The sequence below is a fragment of the Papio anubis genome, chromosome 17 (genome assembly GCF_008728515.1).
Source record: "Papio anubis isolate 15944 chromosome 17, Panubis1.0, whole genome shotgun sequence".
Lineage (NCBI taxonomy): Eukaryota > Metazoa > Chordata > Mammalia > Primates > Cercopithecidae > Papio > Papio anubis.
The window spans coordinates 59,971,180-59,995,161 of record NC_044992.1 but is presented as its reverse complement, the minus strand read 5'-3'; the positions used below and the strand labels follow the sequence as shown (position 1 = coordinate 59,995,161).

The 23,982-nt window shown below is 46.9% G+C and overlaps 2 non-coding genes across 2 annotated transcripts; one reads left to right on the top strand and one right to left on the bottom strand.

The window, feature by feature from the left end:
• The first annotated feature begins 5,611 nt into the window (after positions 1-5,611).
• TRNAR-CCG lies at positions 5,612-5,684 on the top strand. Its single transcript has one exon. It is a non-coding gene; the product is annotated as a tRNA-Arg (tRNA).
• Positions 5,685-9,586: 3,902 nt separating this feature from the next.
• Positions 9,587-9,693, bottom strand: LOC116271199. Its single transcript, XR_004179622.1, has one exon. It is a non-coding gene; the product is annotated as a U6 spliceosomal RNA (small nuclear RNA).
• Between the last annotated feature and the right edge of the window lie 14,289 nt (positions 9,694-23,982).

Genomic DNA, 23,982 nt, shown 5'->3' with positions numbered 1-23,982 from the left:
CAGTGGCATGATCACTGCTAATTGCAACCTCAAACTCCTGGGCTCCTCTGCCTCAGTCTCCCAAGTAGCTGTGTACAGGAATGCACCATCATGCCCAGGTAATATAAATTTTTATTTTTTGTAGAGATGGAGTCTTGTGATATTGCCCAGGCTGGTCTTGAACTCCTGGGCTCAAGCAATCCTCCGGCCTTGGTATATGAACATACAATGGAATATTATTCAATGATAAAAAAGAAGGCTGGACCAGGCACAGTGGCTCATACCTGTAATACCAGCACTTTGGGAGGCCAAGGCGGGCGGATCACCTGAGGTCAGGAGTTTAGGACCAGCCCAGAGAAACCCCGTCTCTACAAAAAAAATACAAAACTTAGCCAGACGTGGTGGCATGCACCTGTAATCCCAGCTACTAGGGAGGCTGAGGCAGGAGAATCATTTGAACTTGGGAAGCAGAAGTTGCAGTGAGCTGAGATTGAGCCACTGCACTCCAGCCTGGGCAACAGAGCAAGACTGTCTCAAAAAAAAAAAAAAAAAAGAAAGAAAGAAAAAGAAAAAGAAAAAGAAAAGAAGGCTGGGCATGGTGGCTCATGCCTAGAATCTCAGCACTCTGGGAGGCCAAGGTGGGCGGATTGTTTGAGTCCAGGAGTTTGAGACCAGCCTGGGCAACATGGTGAAACCTGGTCTCTACAAAAAATATAACAATTAGCCAGGCATGGTGATGCACACCTGTCATCCCAGCTACTTGGGAGGCTGAAGTGGAAGGATCACTTGAGCCTGGGAGTTGGAGGCTGCAGTAAGACGTGTTGCATCACTGCACTCCAGCCTGGGCAACAGAGTGAGAACCAGTCTCAAAAAAAACAGACCGGGCACAGTGGCTCACACCTGTAATCCCAGCACTTTGGGAGGCCGAGGCAGATAGATCACTTGAGGTCAGGAGTTCGAGTTTGAGACCAGCTTGGCCAAAACAGTGAAACTCCGTCTCTACTGAAAATACAAAATATAGGCCGGGTGCAGTGGCTCATGCCTATAATCCCAGCACTTTGGGAGGCCGAGGTGGGCAGATCACCCGAAGTCAGGAGTTTGAGACCAGCCTGGCCAACATGGAGAAACCCCATCTCTACTAAAAATACAAAAATTAGCTGGGCATAGTGGCATATGCCTGTAATCCCAGCTACTCCAGAGGCCGAGGCAGGCGAATCGCTTGAACCCAGGAGTAGAGGTTGCAGTGAGCCGAGATCATAGCCACTGCACTCCAGCCTGGGTAACAGAATGAGACTCTATCTCAAAAAAAAAAAAAAAAAAATTTAGCCAGGCATGGTGGCACACACCTGTAGTCCCTGCTACTCAGGAGTCTGAGGCAGGAGAGAGAATTGCTTGAAGCCAGAAGGTGGAGGTTGCACTGAGCTGAGATCTTGCCACTGCACTCCAGCCTGGACGACACAGCAAGACTCCATCTCAAAAACAAACAAATAAACGAACAAGCAAGCAAAAAAGAAATGAGCTATCAATCCATGAGAAAAACACACAGAAACCTTAAATGCATATTGCGAAATGAAGGAAGCCAATCTGAAAAGGTTACACACTGTATGATTCCAACTACAGTAAATGACATTCTAGAAAAGATAAAACTATGGAGACTAAAAAGATTAGTAGTTGGGGCCAGGTGCGGTGGCTCACACCTGTAATACTAGCACTTTGGGAGGCCGAGGAGGGCGGATCACGAGGTCAGGAGTTCGAGACCAGCTGGCCAATATGGTAAAACCCCGTCTCTACTAAAAAATACAAAAATTAGCCGGCCATGGTGGCTTGTACCTGTAGTCCCAGCTACTCGGGAGGCTGAGGCAGGAGAATTGCTTGAACCCGGGAGGCGGAAGTTGCAGTGAGCCGAGATCAGACCACTGCACTCCAGCCAGGGCGACAGAGCAAGACCCCATTTCAAAAAAAGAAAAAAAAAAAAAGAAGTAGTGGTTGGAAAGGGTTTTAGGGGAGGAAGGGGACAATGAATAGGTGGACTACAGCATTTTAAAGGCAGTGAAACTATTCTGTGTGATACTGTAACAGTGGATATATGACATTATACTTTTGTCAAAAACCATAGAATGCACAATACAAAGAGTGAACCCTAGAGTGTCAACTATGGACTTTAATACTAATGTATACTATTAAATATTAATTATTATTATTATTATATTATTGTTAATAAAGTTAATTATAATGTATCAGTATTAGTTTATCAACTGTAACAAACATACCATACTAAGGCAAGCTGTTAATAACAGGGAAAATTGGTGAGGGAAAGTGAAGGAATATACAGGAACCCTCTGTACTTTCCACTCAATATTTCTGCAAACCTAAAACTGCTAAAAAATAATAGTCAATTAATTAAGAAAATATGCTGCAATGTGAAAACTAGAGCATATCACCAAACTTTCCATATTCTGTTACATTGAAATCCATTAGTCTGGCCACACACAGTGGCTCATTAGTCTGGACTCCACTTGGATGCATATTTTACTTTTACCCATGCACGAATATTGAACATTATGTATTGGTCATTTGGAACATATTGGACTTTAAGGTATGCAGATCTTCCAAGTGTTAACACATTGAATTGTACAACATCAAAACATTGCACTCATTAAACAGAAATGTCTTTAGGTATTTGAAAGCTATCAAGCTTACAGTGGTGGATTAAAGGCTTCAGGCTTTTAAATTTTCCCTTGAAAGTTTTTTGTTGTTGTTTGTTTTGAGACGGAGTCTGGCTCTGTTGCTCTGTGGCCAGGTTGGAGTGCACTGGCGCCATCTAGGCTCACTGCAAGCCCCGCCTCCCAGGTTCAAGCAGTTCTCCTGCCTCAGCCTCCCAAGTAGCTGAGACTACAGGAGCGTGCCACCGCGCCTAGGTAATTTTTGTATTTTTAGTAGAGATGGGGGTTTCACCATGTTGGCCAGGCTGGTCTCAATCTTCTCTTGACCTCGTGATCCGCCCTCCTCGGCCTCCCAGGGTGCTGGGATTACAGGCGTGAGCCACCACGCCCGGCCTTCCCTTGAAAGTGTAAATTGTTTCATTAGCCACAAACAGTTAAATTATCTTCCTTGAAGCGACATGCTCACTTTCCTTGAAGCGACATGCTCAGATATTTTCTAAAAAACATCTGCAAACTGCCCGACTCTGAATAATCTAGTTTGTCAGTTGTTCCTTCAATGAAAATTCGGTTCCATTGAAAAGCAGCTAGTTCGGAGTGCAACTGGAACATCCCACAAGTGTTTTACTCAAGCAAAAACTATTGTATTTTCGTACGCATAGAGGTGATTTATTCATACTTCCTATTGTCAAAGAAAATATTAAAAAGCCGCGCACTCAAGCGTTGAAACTTAATACACTTAATTATTCTTAGAGCATCACCAAGGATATGCTTAAGTAAACCTGGCTTTTTCCCCCCACCAGCGCACGAAGGTAAAGATTATGACTATTAGTAGTTTAGTTCAACTGCCTTAAATTTGCTATTTCACCATCGGTGCAAATGTCAACGCAATAAATAACTTGTTTTCATGAAAAGCATTTCCTGAATGCCTCAGAGTTCACAGACCAAGGTGAGTTAAGTGACATATCACACACAGACTAGATTAGAAAGATATGCACCAAAATGTTAATACATTTTGTAGTAGTGGTTAACTTGGACTGATAAAAATTAGGGCCAATTTCGATTTTCTTTTTTTTTCTTTCCCCTAGACGGAGTTTTGCTCTACCTTCCAGGCTGGAGTGCAGTGGTGCAGTCTCGGCTCACTGCAACCTCCGCCTCCTGGGTTCAAGCGATTCTCCTGCCTCAGCCTCCCCAGTAGCTGGGATTAAAGGCATGCGCCACCACGGCCGGCTAATTTTTGTATTTTTGGTAGAGACGGGGTTTCACCGTGTTGACCGGGCTGGTCTTGAACTCTTGACCTTGTAATCCGCCCGCTTTGACTTTCCAAAGTGCTGGGATTACAGGCGTGAGTAGCCGCGCACGCCATTTTATTTTATTTATTTTTTTTTTTTGTAAAGGTTGTCTTGCTCTATTACCCAGGCTGAAGTGCAGTGGCGGGATCTCTGCGCACTGCAGCTTCCGCCTCCCCGGTTCAAGGATTGTCCTGTCTCACCCTCCGGAGCAGCTGGGACTACAGGCGCTCGTCACCACGCCCCGCTAATTTTTGCGTTTTTAGTAGAGATTAAGTTTCACCTTGTTGGCCAGGCTGGTCTCGAACTCCTTAACCTCAAGTGATCCGTCCGCCTCGGCATCCCAAAATGCTGGGATTACAGGCGTGAGCCACCGAGTCTGGCCCAATTTCGATTTTCTTTACTTGGCTTACCCCTTTTTTTTTTTTTTTTTTCCCGAGACAGTCGTGCTCTGTCGCCCAGGCTGGAGTGCAGTGGCGCAATCTCGGTTTACAGCAACCTCTGCCTCCCGGGTTCAAGCGATTCTCCTGCCTCAGCTTCCCTAGTAGCTAGGATTACAGGCGCACGCCACCAGGCCCGGCTAATTTTTTTGCATTTTTAATAGAGACTGGGTTTCATCAGGTGTTGGCCAGGCTGGTCTCCAACTCCTGACCTCAGGTGATCCGCCCGCCTCAGCCTCCCAAAGTGCTGGGATTATAGGCATGAGCCACCACGCCCGGCCGGTTTAGCCATATTTTATACAAACTTGTGAAGAACAAGTGTTACGTGTCTAAGAATAAAACAAAATTGTGTATTTGTAAAAATCACAAATGCAGCATATTTACATGAAACAAGCATACAGATACTGTGCATGGCACCAGAAAGTCTCTAAATCTTTACTCAAAAGTTAACTTCAGGATGTTGGTTGAGGGCGAGGGGGAGACAAACCCGTACCATTTGGCACTTAGGGACCTTGTTGTGTTAATTTTCCCTTTACTCCAGAGGGAAAGAAGAGTCAGGGGGAGGAAAACGGCCGAAGGGACAGAGGTCAGATTTGAAGTTCTCTGGGATGGAAAAGCCTGTTCACCCAGGAGTCCAACAGTTCCCAGCACATAACAGGTTATCACATTAATCTCTGCTGAATAAACGCGGGAAAGAAAGAGAAGAAAGGGACAAGAAGGTTGGCGGGAGAAGGAAGCTGCAGGAGGATTTCGCGATCTGCAGGGCTCCCAATGCCGCCTGCCCTGCAGAGGGTCCCGGGGAACTTTGTAAACTGAAGGCGCCCAGGTCCGCCCAAGTCAACTGAACTAGAATGGGATGGGGTAGGCACTGGAACCTTGTTTAAAGTTCGCCAGGTGAGCCCAATGGACAACCAGAGTTGAGAACTCTCGAAGAACCCAACAGGAAAGGGAGCACCCAAACCCGGCAGCGCGGATGCCATGCAGTTACCCGGCAGCAGGGATCGGAGGGTCAGGCGCAGGCGCTCCGGAGCCCTCGCGGCCGCTCCGGGCCCACGGCGCAGGCGCGCGGGAGGTCCAGGCTGCCGGCAGGGACAGCGACGCAGAAAAGCGCAGGCGCGCGCCGCCGCAGCTGGGGGCGGCTGCCAAATCACTTGCCGCTGGGCGCGAGACCGCGATGCGCGGGGGCAGGAGCGTGATGATGGCATCACGTAAGGAGAGGGTGTGAGAAGCCGGATCCTGTGGTGACCCAGTGGCCTAATGGATAAGGCATCAGCCTCCGGAGCTGGGGATTGTGGGTTCGAGTCCCATCTGGGTCGCGTGAGATTAGTTTTGGTGGAATAAAGGGTGATCGTTGGACAGTAGATTGCGACATGGTTCTTTCGGTTCTCGGCAGCTATCGTTATCACAAATGAAGAGGTGCTTTTGAGAGTTTTAAAAACACTGTCAGCGAATGGGTACAAAAATACGGTCAGACCAAGTGTTACGAAGCACAGTAGAGTAATTATAGCTAACGGTAATTTACTGTATATTTCAAGTAGCTAGAAGAAAATATTTGAAATGCTCCAAACACAAAGAAATGATCAGTGCTTGAGGTGATGGCTATCCTAGTTATCCTGATTTGATCATTACATATTGAACGAATGTAACAAGGTATCACTTGTTATTCGGGGTGGGGTGGCTCACGCCTGTAATTCCAGCTCTTTAGGAGGCCAAGGCGAGAGAATAGCTTGAGTCCGGGAGTTTGAGACCAGCCTGGGCGACATAAGGAGACGACACCACCCCCAACCCCAACCTCCCAGAAAAAAATTTTAAAATTAGGTGTGAGTTATACGATTGGGCCACTGCACTCCAGCCTGGGTAACAGAGCGAGACCCTGTCTCAAAAAACAAAAACAAAAAAATTCAAAATCGATATGAAGTATCAATCTTTTTTTTTTTTTTTTTGAGACGGAGTCTCGCTCTGTCGCCCAGGCTGGAGTGCAATGGCCGGATCTCGGCTCACTGCAAGCTCCGCCTCCCGGGTTCACGCCATTCTCCTGCCTCAGCCTCCCGAGTAGCTGGGATTACAGGCACCTGCCACCACGCCCAGCTAGTTTTTTGTATTTTTTAGTAGAGACGGGGTTTCACCATATTAGCCAGGATGGTCTCGATCTCCTGACCTCGTGATTCGCCCGTCTCGGCCTCCCAAAGTGCTGGGATTACAGGCTTGAGCCACCGCGCCCGGCCCATGAAGTATCAATCTTTAAAAAGAATTTAAAAACCAGGCCGTGGCTCATGCCTGTAATCCCAGTGCTTCGGGAGGCCGAGGCCTCACCTGAGGTCAGGAGTTCGAGACCAGACTGACCAACATTTGAAATACTAAATACGAAAAATTAGCCGGGCGTGGTGGCGCATGCCTGTAGTCCCAGCTAATTGGGAGGCTGAGGCAGGAGAATCGCTTGAACCTGAGAGGCGGAGGTTGCAGTGAGCCGAGATCGCAACATTGCACTTCAGCCTGGGCAACAAGAGCAAAACTCCGTCTCAACATAAATAAATAAATATATATATATATATATATTTTTTTTTTTTTTGGCCAGCCGCAATGGCTCGCAACTGGAATCCGAGCACTTTGGGAGGCCAAGGCAGGCGGATTACCTTAGGTCAGGAGTTCAAGACCAACCTGGCCAACATGGTGAAATCCTGTCTCTACTAAAAGTACAAAAATTAGCCAGGCGCTCTGGCCCATGCCTGTAATCCTAGCTACTCTGGAAGCTGAGGCAGGAGAATCACTTGAACCCGGCAGCTGGAAGTTGCAGTAAATCGAGAACCGAGATGGTGCCATTGCACTCTAGCCTCGGCGACAGAGCCAAACTCTGTCTTAAATAAATAAATAAATAAATAAGGCCGGGCGTGGTGGCTCATGCCTGTAATCCCAGCACTTTGGGAGGCCAAGTCGGGCGAATCACGAGGTCAAGAAATCGAGACCACCCTGGCCAACAGGGTGAAACCCTGTCTCTACTAAAAATACAAAAACAGCTGGGCGTGGTGGCGCGTGCCTGTAGTCCCAGCTACTCGAGAGGCTGAGGCAGGAAAATCACTTGAACTTGGGAGGTGGAGGTTGCAATGAGCGCCAAGATTGCACCACTGCACTCCGGCCTGGTGACAGAGCAAGACTCTGTCGAAAATAAATAACAACAATAATAATAATAACTTTAAAAAGTGTTTTTCTCCAGCATTATTGAGATGTAATTGACAAAAATTGCTCACATGGAGGAAGCATTTATTCTTGCTTAACTTTTACTGATTTTTAAACGAAAAAGACCTTACCAAACACAAACTGGCAACTAAACATATGGCATCATCTCTTTTTCTACTTTTTTTGTGTGTGTGTGAGATGGAATCTCGATATTGTAGCCCAGGCTGCAGTGCAATGGCACGATCTTGGCTCACTGCAACCTCCGTCCCCCAGGTTCAAGCGATTCTGCTGCCTCAGCCTTCCAAGTTCTGTCTACTTTTTCAACCCGAGATTCACAATGGGCAGCCACACTTACGAAACTTTCTCCCTATTCTTATCCCAAGGGATGTGTGAGCAGATCCAACTGTGCTGGCCTCAGATTTCCAGGACAGTACTAAGGAAAGTTTATAGCAGAGTAACTGTGGAGTTACACCATACAACTATAATAAACATAATTTATTGTTGCTGTCTTCAAAGTATTATGAACAACAAATTGTAATTAGGACAGTTCGTGTGTTTGTGCCTGTGTGTGTGAGAGAGAGAGATCTGCAAATTAGTGAAATAAAACACACACACACACAATAATCAAAGTTTAAGCTTTTCAGATCAGTTCAGTTGACTACCTTGAAATTTTTATTTATTTATTTATTTTTGAGACAGAGTCTTGCTCTTTTGCCTAGGATGGAGTGCAGTGCCATGATGGGGGCTCACTTCAACCTCCACCTCCCATGTTCAAGCGATTCTCATGCCTCAGCCTCCAGAGTAGCTGGAATTACAGGCATGTGCCACCATGCCTGGCTAATTTTTCTATTTTTAGTGGAGACTGGGTTTCACCATGTTGCCCAGGCTGGTCTCGAACTCCTGATGTCAGGTTATCCGTCCGCCTCAATCTGCCAAAGTGCTGAGATTACAGGCATGACCCACGGCACCCAGCCTAGCCTGGAAAGTTTAAACTCTTCTTGCACACTTGTACAAAAGGAACATCCACTGAGTTCATCCCTACTCTTTAAAAACAACTAAACACTAAATGCAATGTTGTGTCCTGGGTTGAAGTCTGAAACAGAAAAGGATATTAGTGGAAAAAAATCAGTAGACTCAAATACTGTACAGCGTGGAATATCTTTTTTTTTTTTTTTTTTTTTGAGACGGAGTCTCGCTCTGTCGCCCAGGCTGGAGTGCAGTGGCCGGATCTCAGCTCACTGCAAGCTCCGCCTCCCGGGTTTACGCCATTCTCCTGCCTCAGCCTCCCGAGTAGCTGGAACTACAGACGCCCGCCACCTCGCCCGGCTAGTTTTTTGGTTTTTTTTTTTTTAAGTAGAGACGGGGTTTCACCGTGTTAGCCAGGAAGGTCTTGATCTGCTGACCTTGTGATCCCGCCCGTCTCAGCCTCCCAAAGTGCTGGGATTACAGGCTTGAGCCACCGCGCCCGACCAGAATTTCATTACTAGTAATGAACCAGTGTTGATTTCTTAGTTTTGACAAATACACATAGTGACATAAGATGTTAACATTAGGGCCGGGCGCGGTGGCTCAAGCCTGTAATCCCAGCACTTTGGGAGGCCGAGACGGGCGGATCACGAGGTCAGGAGATCGAGACCATCCTGGCTAACACGGTGAAACCCCGTCTCTACTAAAAATACAAAAAACTAGCCGGGCGCGGTGGCGGGCGCCTGTAGTCCCAACTACTCGGGAGGCGGAGACAGGAGAATGGCGTGAACCCGGGAGGCGGAGCTTGCAGTGAGCTGAGATCCGGCCACTGCACTCCAGCCTGGGCAGCAGAGCGAGACTCCGTCTCAAAAAAAAAAAAAAAAAAAAAGATGTTAACATTAGGGTTAAGGGATATGACAGAACTCTGCCCTACATTTGCAGCTTTTCTGTAAACCTGAATTTACTCCAAAATAAAAAGTGTATTAAAAGAAAATCCAACTACTAATAACCAGTGGAGAATTTTAACGGATACCCTTGTCCCTTAAGATTAGAAATTAGTGTTGAATTTTTTTTTTTTTTTAACATAGAACGCTTCACGAATTTGCATGTCATCCTTGCACAGGGGCCATGCTAATCTAGTCTGTATTGTTCCAATTTTAGTATATGTGCTGCCGAAGCGAGCACTTAGTGCTGAATTTTTAAACCAGAAAGCATTAATAAATACAGAAGACCAAGAATAATTTCCAGTTCAATTCCTGGTAGGTATCTCAGAGTTGAATATTGGTGGCCACATTAGGTCCTTGGATGCAGTAGGTATTCAAAAAATCTGAACTGCGGCCAGGTGAAGTGTCTCATGCCTGTAATTCCAACACTTGGGGAAGCTGAGGGGAGAGGATCACTTGAGACCAGGAGTTCAAGACCAGCCTGGGAAACATGGTGAAACCGCCCCCATCTCTACGAAACAATTAAAAAAAAAAAAAATCAGCCTCGCATGCAGTAGCACACACCTGTGGTCCCAGCTACTCAGGATGCTGAGGTCAGAAGATCCTTTAACCTAGGAGATTGAGACTGCAGTGAGCTGTGTTCATGCCACTGCACTCCAGCCTGACCGAAACCCTATCTCAAAACAAACAAAAGGGCCAGATGCAGTAACTCAACTCACGCCTGTAATCCCAGCACTTTGGGAGGCCGAGGTGGGCAGATCACAAGGTCAGGAGTTCGAGACCAGCCTGGTCAATATGGTGAAACCCCGTGTCTACTAATAATACAAAAATTAGCCGGGTATTGTGGCATGGTCCTGTAGTTCCAGCTACTTGGGAGACTGAGGCAAAAAGAATCACCCAGGAGGTGGAGGTTGCAGTAAGCCGAGATTGCACCACTGCACTCGCCTGGGCGACAGAGGGAGACTCCATCTCAAAAATAAATAAATAAATAAACTAAACTGCATGGTCTCCTGTCCCCCACCTGCAGCCAGCATCTGGAAATTACAGACAGTGACAATGTGTCCTTGATCCCCCAAATGCACAGATATTGGAATGTGCAGCCCCCAAGTCTGGATTCTCTGCCCTTTGAGCTTCTGACAGCTGCTCAGTCCTCTACGGTGCTCATCTGCCTCTCCCACCTTCTTCCCCTCCTTCAGCCTCCTTCTGCGCCCAGCTCCTTCTCTCTGGGAGATGTTTCTAGCCTCACTCACCATAGTCCATTGAGCTGGAGTCAGCAAATAGTGATTGAGTGCCTTTAGCTTGTCCCTCTGCTGGCTCTTGCCTCTGAGTCCAGAAGCATTCTGCAAGACTGGGCGCAGTGGCTTAAGCCTGTAATCCCAGCGTTTTGTGAGGCCGAGGTGGGCAGATCACCTGAGGTCAGGAGTTCAAGACCAGCCTGGCCAACATGGTGAAACCCGTCTCTACCAAAAATACAAAAAGTAGCCGGGTGTGGTGGCACGTGCCTGTAATCCCAGCTACTCAAGAGGCTGAGGCAGGAGAATCGCTTGAACCCAGGAGGCGGAGGTTCAGTGAGCTGAGATCGCACCATTGCCCTCCAACCTGGGCGACAGAGCAAGACTCCAGCTCAAAACACACACACAAAAACAACAAAAAAAAACATTCTGCAGGTTGCAGGTTCTCCACCCCTTCAAGCTCAGCCCCGGGCCTATGGTGCTTCTCACAAGTCCTGTTTGCCCTCTCTCCGAGCAGCCAGGCTGCATCATGAGTGGTGTCTACGTGTCCAGAGTCTCCACTTGCTGTCCTCCCTCTGCTGCCACCTGACACACTCCTCCCCAGCAGTGGCCTCTTCATAGACAAATTTAAGGAACACCTTTCAGTCCCTGTCTTGCTTAAGTTGGCCCTGACATTAGAAATTCCTGTTGAATCTTTCTTCTGGAAACACACTTTTTCTGGGCTTCCAGGAAATCTTTTTCTTGGTTCTCCAGACAACTCCTTAGACTCCTTGACCAATTCCCTCTTGTTGCCAATAATGGAAACAAACCAGCCCTACCTAAGCAAAGCACGTTATAACTCACTGGAAAGCTAGAGGGGAGAGAGCGCTCACTAAACCACTAAAGAGACAGGAGGTGGGGAGCTGTAGGACCAGGTTTGGGAACCTGCAAGAATAAAGACCAGAGCCCCTGAAAAGCAAGAAGCTGGAAGCACAGCAAATGTCAGAGCCAGATGGCCGTCACTGTAGCCAGCGCCTCTGATTGTTTGTTTGTTTGGGATGGACTCTTGCTCTGTTGCCCAGGCTGGAATGCAGTGGCACGATCTTGGCTCACTGCAACCTTCACCTCCTGGGTTCAAGCAATTCTCCTGCCTCAGCCTCCCAAGTAACTGAGACTACAGGCTCCCACCACCATCCCCAACTAATTTTTTATATTTTTAGTAGAGATGGGATTTTACCATGTTGGTCAGGCTGGTCTCGAACTCCTGACTTCAGTTGATCCACTTGCCTTGGCCTCCCAAAGTGCTGGGATTACAGGTGTGAGCCACCATGCCCGGCCAATTTTTATATTTTTAGCAGAGATGGGGTTTTGCCATGTTGGCCAGGCTGGTCTCAAATTCCTAACCTCAAGTGATCTGTCCTTCTCGGCCTCCCAAAGTGCTGGGATTACAGGCATAAGCCACCATGCCTGGCCATGTCTGATGGTTTTCATTGTCCTCGGGCCACTTGCTCCTGAATCAAGGTTCCAGACAAAAGCTTAACGAGTAGTTCAGCTTTGGCCGGGCTCAGTGTGACGGTTAATACTGAGTGTCAACTTGATTGGATTGAAGGATACAAAGTGTTGATCCTGGGTGTGTCTGTAAGGGTGTTGCCAAAGGAGATCAACACTTGAGTCAGTGGGCCGGGAAAGGCAGAGCCACCCTTAACCTCCGGGGGCGCAAGCTAATCAGCTGCCAGCACAGCTAGAATATAAGCAGGCAGAAAAATGTGAGAAGAGAGACTGGCCTAGCCTCCCAGCCTACAGCTTTCTCCCATGCTGGATCCTTCCTGCCCTTGAACATCAGACTCCAAGTTCTGCAGTTTTGGAACTTGGACTGGCTCTCCTTGCTCCTCAGGCTGCAGACGGCCTCTTGTGGGAGCTTGTGATCGTGTGAGCTAGTACTTAATAAACTCAAATATATATAAACTCATATATATGAGTTTATTATAACATATATATAAACTCACATATATGAATTTATTATATTATAAACTCATATATATGAGTTTATTATAACATATATAAACTCGTAGATATGAGTTTATTATAATGTATATAAACTCGTAGATATGAGTTTATTATAACGTATATAAACTCATAGATATGAGTTTATTATATTATAACGTGTATAAACTCATATGAGTTTATTATATTATTTTATATATATATATATATATTTCCATTGGTTCTGTCCCTCTAGAGAACCCTAATTCACTCAGTGACTCACACCTGTAATCCCAGTACTTTGGGAGGCTCAGGCAGGAGAATGGCTTGAGCCCCAGAGTCTCCGTCCCCTTCTCCCTTGCCCTCTCCCTCCCCTCCCCCTCCCTCTCCCCTTCCTCTTCTTCCTCTTTCTCTTCTTCCTCTTCCGCTTCTTCTTATTTTCTGAGACAGGTTCTCCATCTGTTGCCAAGGCTGGAATATAGTGGCACAATTGTGACTCACTGCTTCTCAATCTCCTGAGAGCCCAGGAGTTTGAGGCTGCAGTAAGCTATTATCACACCACCACACTCCTGTCTGGGTGACAGAGCAAGACCCTGTCTCTAAAAGCAAACAAACAAAAAACTCTGCTATGGTAGAGGTCAATTTTCTGTTTTATACTGATAATTCTGCTTACTTTAGTCCCGTGGTTCTCAACTGGGCCAATTTTTCTCCCCAAGTGACATTTGGCAATATCTGGAGACTTGCAATTGTCACAATGGAAGTGGAGGGGGTTGCTATTAACATCTAGAGGGCAGAGGTTGGGATGCTGCTTAACATCTTAAAACACACAGGACAGTCCCCCACAAAAAAATGATGATCCCGGCGGAGCATGGTGGCTCATACCTGTAATCCCAGCACTCTGGGAGGCCAAAGTGAGTGGATCACCTGAGATCAGGAGTTCAAGACCAGCCTGATCAACATGATGAAATCCCATCTCTACTAAAAATACAAAAAGTAGCCGGGTGTGGTGGTGGGTGCCTGTAATCCCAGCTACTCGGGAGGCTGAGGCAGGAGGATCGCTTGAACCTGGGAGGCAGAAGTTGCAGTGAGCCGAGATCATGTCATTGTACTCCAGACTAGGTGACAGAGCGAGACAATGTCTCAAAAAAAAAAAAAAAAAAAAAAAAAGGATGATCCAGCCCAAAATGTCAACAGTATCAAGGTGGAGAAACTGCCATAAAGGCTTAGCAAACAGGGATGGTATGACGACATTATTGATAAGCCACATTAAAATATTTAGAGCCACATCAATTGTCCCTGTTTTTATGATTTCTTCTTTGTTCCCATGCAGTTTCAGGGGCAAAGTAAGGGCGTAAGTCAAAGGTGGTTCCAAATAGACATCTGGGAAGCTTAAGGTGTAATATGGCCCTCATGGAGGCCCTTGCTGAGTTTAGGGCCTGATTCTGGAACCCTAGCATTGCCAAGAGAGGCAGGCTGGCAGGTGAGGAGACAACTAATGGGAGAGCCCACATATGCTGGAATTCATTTGATAGTATCTAAGCTGGGGTGATTTTCCCCACTAGCATTACATGACTGTGGATCCAGTTATTTGGAGAAATCCATTTTCTCCACAGGGAATATACATTACATTAGAACCAAAGATGGAATCCTTAGTAAATGGAATCATTTGGCAAAATTCAGTGGTCTGAAATTTTTGAATAAAATTCTCTTTTTTATTTTAATTGAGCCAGATAAAGTATCAGGTGTTCACTAGGGTCACCAATTAATTGATTGATTTTTTTTTTTTTTAAGACAGGGTCTTGCTCTGTCACCCACATTGGAGTGCAGTGGCATGATCTCAGTTCACTGCAACCTCCACCTCCTGGGCTTAAGTGATTCTCTCACTTCAGCCTCCCAAGTAACTAGAACTACGGGGTGTGTGCCACTCCACCTGGCTAATTTTTGTTTTTTGTTTTTTTGTAGAGATGGGGTTTCACCATGTTTCCCAGGCTGGTTTTGAACTCCTGAGTTCAAGCGATCCGCATGCCTCGGCCTCCCAAAGTGCTGGGATTACAGGCATGAACCAACCGCGCCTGCCCTTAACACAGTATTTGAAATTATAATACTATAATACGTTTAACATTTACCAGGTTCCAACATTAACACGACAGTGAAGATGCCATTTTTTTTTCCTACTCTTCTTGGAAATCCCACAAAAACAACAAGAGGCATGAGAATCAGAACCACAAAGACCACTTCAGTTAAACTGGGGGATATTAGAAACTTCAAATAAAACGAGAAAAAGGCTACAAAAACAGTGAAGAGGCTGGGCGCGGTGGCTCATGCCTGTAATCCCAGCACTTTGGGAGGCCGATGCGGGCGGATCGTTTGAGGTCGGGAGTTCAAGACCAGCCTGGCCAACATGGTGAAACCCTGTCTCTACTAAAAATACAGAAAGTCTCCGGGCATGGTGGCGGGCGCCTGTAATTCCAGCTACTTGGGAGGCTGAGGCAGGAGAATCACTTGAACCTCCAGCCTGGGCGACAGAGCGAGACTCCGTCTCAAAACAAACAAACAAATAAACAAACAAATAAACAAACAAACAAAACACACCAACCCCTACCTCTGTTGGCGAGGATTAGAAGCGGGATGCGCGTGGCCACAGATCTTAGGGGTGACCAGCAGAGGGCGCTGCTCCAAGATGAAGGTCGCACCCTGAGAGGCCATCCTTTTTTGTAGTGACCAGACTGGGGTGTGGGGACAGTGCCTCTTATGGCCACAGACCCGTGTTCTGGGTGTGGATTTTCCTCCCTTGCCTGTGGGGCTTCTGCTAGCACTGCCGTTCCTAGACTTAGACAATGTTAGAATGAGTCCAGGAAGCGAGGAGAGGAAGTGGGAGTGGCTCCTCCCACGGTGGCCCCTAAGAATTCACACGAAGAATTTTTGCTTTCCTTGCCAGGGACCCGGGACTCAGTGGGTCCAGAGGTCCTAGTGCCAAAGGAAGGAATGTGTAGACCAGGAAACACTATTGTGGTTTTATTCAACTGAAAGCCGAGGGTGGCCATTTATTTTATTGTTTGTTTGTTTGTTTGTTTAGAGACAGAATCTCACTCTGTTTCCCAGGCTGGAATGCAATGGTACAATCGTGTCTCACTGCAGCCTCAACCTCCCAGGCTTAAGCGATCCTCCTACCTTAGCCTCCTGAGTAGCTGGGACTACAGGCACAAGCCACCTTGCCCATTTTTTTTTTTTTTTTTTTTAGACTCTTGTTCTGTCACCCAGGCTGGAGTGCAGTGGTATGATCTCAGCTCACTGCAACCTCTGCCTCCAGGTTCAAGCGATTCTCCTGCCTCAGCCTCCCAAGTAGCTGGGATTACAGGCACCTGCCACCACGCCCGGCTAATTTTTGTATTTTTAGTAGAGACGGGGTTTCACCATGTTGGCCAGGCTGGTTCGAATTCTTAACCTCAGGCGATTCGCCCGCCTTGGCCTCCCAAAGTGCTGGGATTACACGCGTGAGCCACCGCGCCCGGCCAGAAACCATTTATTACATCACACTTTCTGTGGGCCAGGAATCTGGGAGGGACTTAGCTGGGTGGTTCTGCTCAGGTCTCTCAGGATGTTTCAGTCAAGCAGTGGCCTGGAGCTGCACTCTTATCTGAAGACTCAGCTGGGAGAAAATATGCATGCAAGGTCACTCATTGGTTGTTGGCAGGCTGCAGTTTCTTACTGAATATTGGTTGAAGATGTCACTGGCTTGCTACGTAGACTTTTCCATAGACTGTTTGAATGTCCTCCCCACATAGCCAGACTGAAGGAGCTAAAAGAGAGATGGCGAGAACACACACACCCCAGATAAGATTTCAGTCTAAGTCATGTGAAAAAGATACTTGCACATGCATGTTTATAGTAGCACAATTCACAACTGCAAAAATGTGGAACCAGCCCAAATGCCCATCAATCAATGAGTGGATAAAGAAACTGGTATATATATACAGTGGAAAACTATTCAGCCATAAAAAGGAATGAATTAATGGCATTTGCCGCAACGTGGATGGGATTGGAGACTATTATTCCAAGTGAAGTAACTCAGGAATGGAAAACCAAACACCATACGTTCTCAGTCATAAGTGGGAGCTAAGCTATGAGGATGCAAAGGCGTAAGAATGACACAGTGGAATCTGGGGACTCAGAGGGAAAGGGTGGGAAGGGGGTGAGGGATAAAAGGCTATTAATTAGGTGCAGTGTTTACTGCTCGGGTGATGTGTGCACCAAAATTTCACAAATTACCACTAAAGAATTTACTCATGTAGGCCGGGCGCGGTGGCTCATGCCTGTAATCCCAGCACTTTGGGAGGCCAAGGTGGGCGGATCACAAGGTCAAGACAGAGCAAGACTCTGTCTCCAAAAAAAAAAAAAAAAGAAAAAAAAGAAAATATAAAAGAAAAAGTATGCTATCCACATTACACCAAAAATATAAAATACCCAGGAATTAAATCTAAGAAGAAATGTTTAGAGCTTAGACAAAGAAGACGATAATACCCTAGCTGGGCGCGGTGGGTCACGCCTGTAATCCCAGCATTTGGGAGGCTAAGGCAGGGGATCACTTGCGGCCAGGAATTTGAGATCAGCCTGTCCAACATGGCGAAACTGCATCTCTACTGAAAATATAGAAATTAGCCAGGCATGATGGTGTGTGCCTATGATCCCAGCTACTTGGGAGGCTGAGACAGGAGAGTCGATTGAACCTGGGAGGTGGAGGTTGCAGTGAGCCGAGATCCAGCCTGGGCTACAGAACCAGACTGCCTCTCAAAACAAACAAACAAACAAAAAAACTGTCTATATTAAAGATGATAGCTCAGATTTCAGATTTAGGAAAGGATGGATTTATTTGTCAATTGGATTAGACAACTTTCTGTTACTGAAGAAAAAAATAAAATTAGATTCTTACATCAGACTATAATACCAAAATAAATTCCAGATGGAATCAAGATTTAAATATAAGCATTATAAAAATATGGGGATATAATACATATATATATGTAAAATTTTGATTTCAAGAAAGTCTTTCTCGGCTGGATGCAGTGGCTCACACCTGTCATCCCAGCACTTTGAGAGGCTCAGTCGGGTGGATCACGAGGTCAGGAGTTCAAGACCAGCCTGGCCAACATGGTGAAATCCCGTCTCCACTAAAAATACAAAATTAGCCGGGCATGGTGGAACATGCCTGTAATCCCAGCTACTGGGGAGGCTGAGGCAGGAGAATCGCTTGAACCCGAGAGGTGGAGGTTGCAGTGAGCCGAGATGGCACCATTGCACTCCAGCCTGGGCAACAAGAGCGAAACTCCACCTCAAAAAAATAAAAATAAAAAATAATTGATGGACTTTATGATACATAATTTTAAAGTTCTATGGCAAAAATCACTAAAAGGTTTTAACAAACAAAATTCTGCCAGGAAATATTTGGAACACATATAGACAAACCATATGAACAGCCAATTAACAAAAGAAGAAATGTAAATGGCAAATAAATCTATGAAAAAAATGTAAAATTTCACCAGCCATTAAAGAAATATGCATTAAAACGAAGATAAATCCTTTTTTTCTTTTTTTGAGACAGAGTCTTGCTTTGTCACCCAGGCTGGAGTGCAGTGGCATGATCTTGGCTCACTGCAACCTCTGCCTCCTGGGTTCAAGTGATTCTCCTGCCTCAGCCTCTTGAATAGCTGGGATTACAGGTGCGCACAACTACACCCAGCTAATTTTTGTATTTTCAGTAAGAGACGGGGTTTCGCCACGTTGGCCAGGCTGGTCTTCGACTCCCGAACTCAAATGATCTGCCCGCCTCAGCCTCCCAAAGTGTTGGGATTACAGGTGTGAGCCACTGCACCTGGCCCCCACCCCATCTCTATTAAAATAACATAAAATAAACATAAAAGAACAAACCAACAAAATAATAATACAACTCATTGTAAGTAAAATGCTATCCTGAGTTCAGTGAGTCATTCTAGAGAATTCAAATTCTCTAGAATTACCACCTCAGCTGACTAATTTTTTTTTTTTTTTTTTTTTTTTTTTTGTAGAGACAGAGTTTCATCATGTTGCCATGTTGCCCAGGGTGGTCTTGAATTCCTGAGCTCAAGTGGTCTGCCCGCCTCAACCCTCCAAAGTTCCGGGATTGCATTCCTGAGCCTGAGCCACTGCACCTGGACTACAAATTCTTTATCATACAACACTGAGTAGATGCTCAATAAATATCTGCTAAGCAGAAACACACACTCAAAATACCAGAAGTTATCAAGGAAGGGAATGCCAGTGGTCTCTTGGGTTTTTCCTCCTGACAGGTGTACACACCTATTGCAGAGACGAACACTTAGGCTGTGAGAAACCAATACTGGTAAACATTCCAATCAGGTGACAAACTCCCCAGGCTCTGGTTTATAGTACCAAGCACCCTGAGGATAACTTGGCTTCCTGTGTGGCTTGTTTATAGAAAGAGAATGCTACCTAGGCTGACATGAGTTTGCATTTCTGAGATGATTTCTCATTGAAAATTAATAAACTGGCATTCTGGCTACATAGATCAGTCTCTTTGAATTATTTGTACCTTCCACCATTAGTGTGATTTCTTTTTTTTTTTTTTTTTTTTGAGACGAAGTCTTGCTCTTGTCCCCCAGGCTGGAGTGCAGTGGTGCAATCTCAGCTCACTGCAACCTCTGCCTCCCGGGTTCAAGCGATTCTCCTGCCTCAGCCTTCCAAGTAGCTGGGATTACAGGCGCCCGCCACCACGACTGGCTAATTTTTGTATTTTTAGTAGAGACAGGGTTTCACCATGTTGGCCAGGATGGTCTCGAATTCGACCTCAGGTGATCTGCCCGCCTCAGCCTCCCAAAGTGCTGGGATTACAGACGTGAGCTACGGTGCCTGGCCCATTAGTGTGATTTCTAAGGCTGCAAGCCAGACACTGCCCAAGACCCAGCACTGGACTCTGGCAAGTTCTTCCAGCTGGTGCCACCCCAGCAACCTCTGGGAGCCCCTGGGAGCCATCCGGCCTGCTCCCTGCCTCTACATTTCAGAGTGTGGGTTTCAGGGCATTCTCAACATTCCTGCAACAGAAGGGTTTCGGGAACACCCCCCAGTAGGTTCTGGGTGATTTGAATGTAATCGTAAGAAGGTATGTCAGAGATGTGGTTGTAACTGAGAAATCTTAAGCCTAGTGAATTTTATTCCACTTGACTTAAAGAAAGAGCACGTGAAAGAAGGGGATCTGAGGACAGCTATAAACAGGGCCCAAGGGCATGAATTGACTAGTGTTTATCTGGTCTTCTCTAGGGTCTGGAGACCCTGACTCTGGTGTACCCGAGCTTTGCAGTGGCTGTAGAAGTTTACTCTTTTGGATGGAGAATATAATTCACTCCTCTAACACCTGAATGAGGGAAGATTAGCTCACCTCCTTCTGCTGCAATTTCATTTAATGCTCAACAGGCAAATTTCTTTCTTTTTTTTTTTTCTTTTTCTTTCTTTCTTTTTTTTTTTTTTTTTTTTTTGGAGACAGAGTCCTGTGCTATTGTCCAGGCTGGAGTGTGTAGTGGCGCAGTCTTGGCTCACTGCAACTTCTGCCTCCTGGGTTCAAGTGATTCTCCTCCCTCAGCCTCCCGAGTAGACAGGATTATAGGCGCCTGCCACCATGACTGGCTAATTTTTGTATTTTTAGTAGAGATGGGATTTTACTATGTTGGCCAGGCTGGTCTCGAACTCCTGACCTCATGATCTGCCCACTGCGGCCTCCCAAAGTGCTGGGATTACAGGTGTGAGCCACAGCACCCAGCCGGCAACTTTCTTTTCTTTCATTTAATGCTCAACAGGCAAACTTATTTCCTCCTCCTCCTCCTCTTCCTCCTCTCCTTTTTTTTTTTTTTGAGACCCAGTCTCACTGTGTCATCCAGGCTGGAGTGCAGTGGCACGATCTCAGCTCACTGTAAGCTCTGCCTTCCAGGTTCACGCCATTCTCCTGCCTCAGCTTCCCGAGTAGCTGGGACTATAGGTGCTCGCCACCATGCCCGGCTAATCTTTTGTATTTTTAGTGGAGATGAGGTTTCACCGTGTCAGCCAGGATGGTCTGGATCTCCTAACCTCGTGATCCACCCACCTCGGCCTCGGGATTACAGATGTGAGCCACCACACTCTTCTTCTTCTTTTCTTCTCTTCTTCTTCTCCTTCTTCCTTCTTCCTTCTTCCTTCCTCCTCCTCCTCCTCCTTCTTCTTCTTCTTCCTTCTTCTTCTTCCTCCTTCTTCTCCTCCTTCTCCTCCTTCCTTCTCCTTCCTTCTCCTTCTCCTTCTTTTCTTCTTCCTCTTCTTCTTCCTCTTCCTCTTCTTCTTCCTCTTCCTCTTCCTCCTCTTCCTCTTCTTCCTCTTCTTCTTCCTTCTCCTCCTCCTCCTCTTTCTTTCTTTTTTTTTTTTCTTTTCTCTTTTTCTTTTTTCTTCTTGAGACAAAGTCTCATTGTGTCACCCAGGCTGGAGTGCAATGGCATTGTCTTGGCTCACTGCAACTTCTGCCTCCCAGGTTCAAGCGATTCTCCTGCCTCAGTCTCCCGAGTAGCTGGGACTACAGGCTTGTGCCACCATACCTGACTAATTTTTTTGTATTTTTAGGAGAGACGGGGTTTCACTATGTTGGCCAGGCTGATCTTGAACTCCTGACCTCGAGATCTGCCCACCTCCACCTCCCAAAATGCTGGGATTACAGGCATGAGCCACCGCGCCCAGCTCCTCCTCTTTCTTTTCCTTCTTCTTTTTTTTTCTTTTTTTGGAGACAGGGCCTCTCTCTGTCACTCTGTCACTCAGGCTGGAGTGCAGTGGCACAATCTCGGCTCACTGCAACCTCCACCTCCTAGGCTCAAGCGATCCTCCCACCTTAGCCTCCCAAGTGGCTAGGACCATAGACGTGAGCCACCATGCCTGGCTAATTTTTGTGTTTTTTGTAGAGACAGTTTCTCTCCATGTTGCTCAGGCTGGTCTTGAACTCCTGAACTCAAGATATCCTCCTGTTTCAGGCTCCCAAAGTACTGGGATTACAGGCATGAGCCACCCTGCCTGGCCTCAACAGGCAACCTTGGGATTAATAATTAGACCTCTGGGCCGGGTGTGGTGGCTCACGCCTGTAATCCCAGCACTTTGGGAGGCCAAGGTGGGTGGATCACTTGAGGTCAGGAGTTTGAGACCAGCCTGGCCAACACGGTGAAACCCAGTCTCTGCTAAAAATACAAAAATTAGCCTGGCATAGTGGCGTATGCCTGTAATCCCAGCTACTTGAGAGGCTGAGGCACAAGAATCCTTGAACCCGGGAGGCGGAGGTTACAGTGAGCTGTCATATGTAATGAAAGTTTTACTAAACTTAGGAAGCAGTGACTTGATTTCTCTAGAAATTGCCTAACACATACATTCCAGGATACATTCTCTGTCATCTGGAATATCCTCCCTTCCACAAACCCACGCTGTCTTAAGCACTATTTTCCTATTTGTTGTTGACCTAATCTAGAAAAAAGCTTCCGTCATTCGTTCTCCCCCACCCAGTCCCTCAGTCCCGAAACACCCTTATTCTCCGCACTTGTCACCCCACCCTCTGCTGCCCCCACCCCAGCGCGCAAACGCACACAGGTTTAAAGTTTAGTCTGTGATGTTATCCTCGCCCGCAGATCGCAGGACAGACATTCTCGGGGACAACTTTGCCAGGCCATGTGCTCGGCCCCCTTAGGAAGGAAGAGGGAGAAATCCCTGCGGCTCGGTTTTGTTCCAATGGTCTGCTCAGCGAGTGATTCCCGTTTCCCCAAAGGCTGCCCCTCATTAGCATGAACGGGGGTGGGGGTGTGGAGAAGGGGTTGGGGGAGAGAAAGCAAGCAAAAGCCCAGGCTCACTTTTAGAGCCTGGGAACCCTGTCTGCAAAAATGACAGCTAGAGCTTTCTGGCTCCTCTGTTTGATCGTCGGATCATCCCCCGAAGCACCGGTGGCGGAGAGAAAAAGTAAGATCCGTGTAGTGCGGGGCCCTGGGTGCGGAGCGGGGATCTGGTGGGGAGCTGGGAAGGAGGCTCAGTGAAACGCGGGACGAGGAGGGGGGTCAGAGCTCGCAAGAGAGGACACCCTGGGTCTGCGTTCGTCTTAGAAAGGAGCAAAGTGTATCCCCAAGGTTTCGTGTCTCTTGGCAGCCTTTTCGGAAAGAAGCCAATTCAGCTACTGAAATGATCCCGAGCGAGCCGGGCAGGCTGGGGAAAACTTTGCATGTTAAGTAGTTGCTCCATCACAGAGGAGGGAAAGTGTCAAAAGGGGTCGTGGCGCGCCTTTCGGGAGCCTTGCCCGGGCCGGGATCGCAGGACGCCGCGGGGTCCGCCCCCCTCGGCTGGGTGAGCAGAGGCTGCGGGGGGCGCTGGGGAGGGCTGGGGGGAAGCCGGGTCGAAAACCGGCAGCCCCGGGCACTTCTCTGCTCTCCCCGCAGCCCTAGCGCACAACCTTGGGACACCTGAGCCGGGATTTAACTAACACGCACACACTCATAATTCATGCACAAAATGAAATTAAGTTACTCAGCCCATGAAGAGATGAGGGGTTCTCTGGGGGATCGTGTTTTTGTTTTGCTTTTATTTGGATGTTCTGTGGGCTTCGCTATCTCTGGGAAAAACAGTTTCCGTACCTCACAGGGCAATTTACTCTGGGTTATTTTTCCACATGGAAATTGAATGACTTCAGTGGCATTTAACCCAAATATCAGACAATCTTTCCCATGACAACAGATGGTGATATCAATGGGGAAGCAGTTGTGAGGTCAACAGTTGACAGTCAGGAACTGGATATCCACCAGAACTTTATTCAGCTGTGCATGGCACAACCGTTTAACAACGTAATGAGTCAGAATCAACCCCTTTGCAAAAACATGAACTCTAACCAGCTATTATTGCTGGGTGAAAGCTGATTTTAAAGCAGATTATCGATTTGGCAAGACCAATCACTCTAAATGAAGTGTTGCCAGAGCTGCAAATGGGCAGATCCACCTCTTTAAAGAAAGGGGAGAGAAAAATAAAGGCGAATTCTTGCCTGTTTGGAGGGCACTGGGACCCAGGCAAGCAAGGAGGTGAAATTGTGTAACTGGTATGGAAAGGTGCCCAGCTCCCAAGCTGGCTGAAGTTTACCCACCAACCTGTCTGCAGAACTAGGGAAAATCATTAATAATTTTAAAAATGTGTTTTCATGCCATACCATTTAGCAGTCTTTCCTCCACCATCGAATGGGGAAAAAATGGAAGCGATGTGTGCTTTTATACTTAACCAGGGGCCTCTGCCTCCCAGCCAAGCTTTCAAAACCTTCC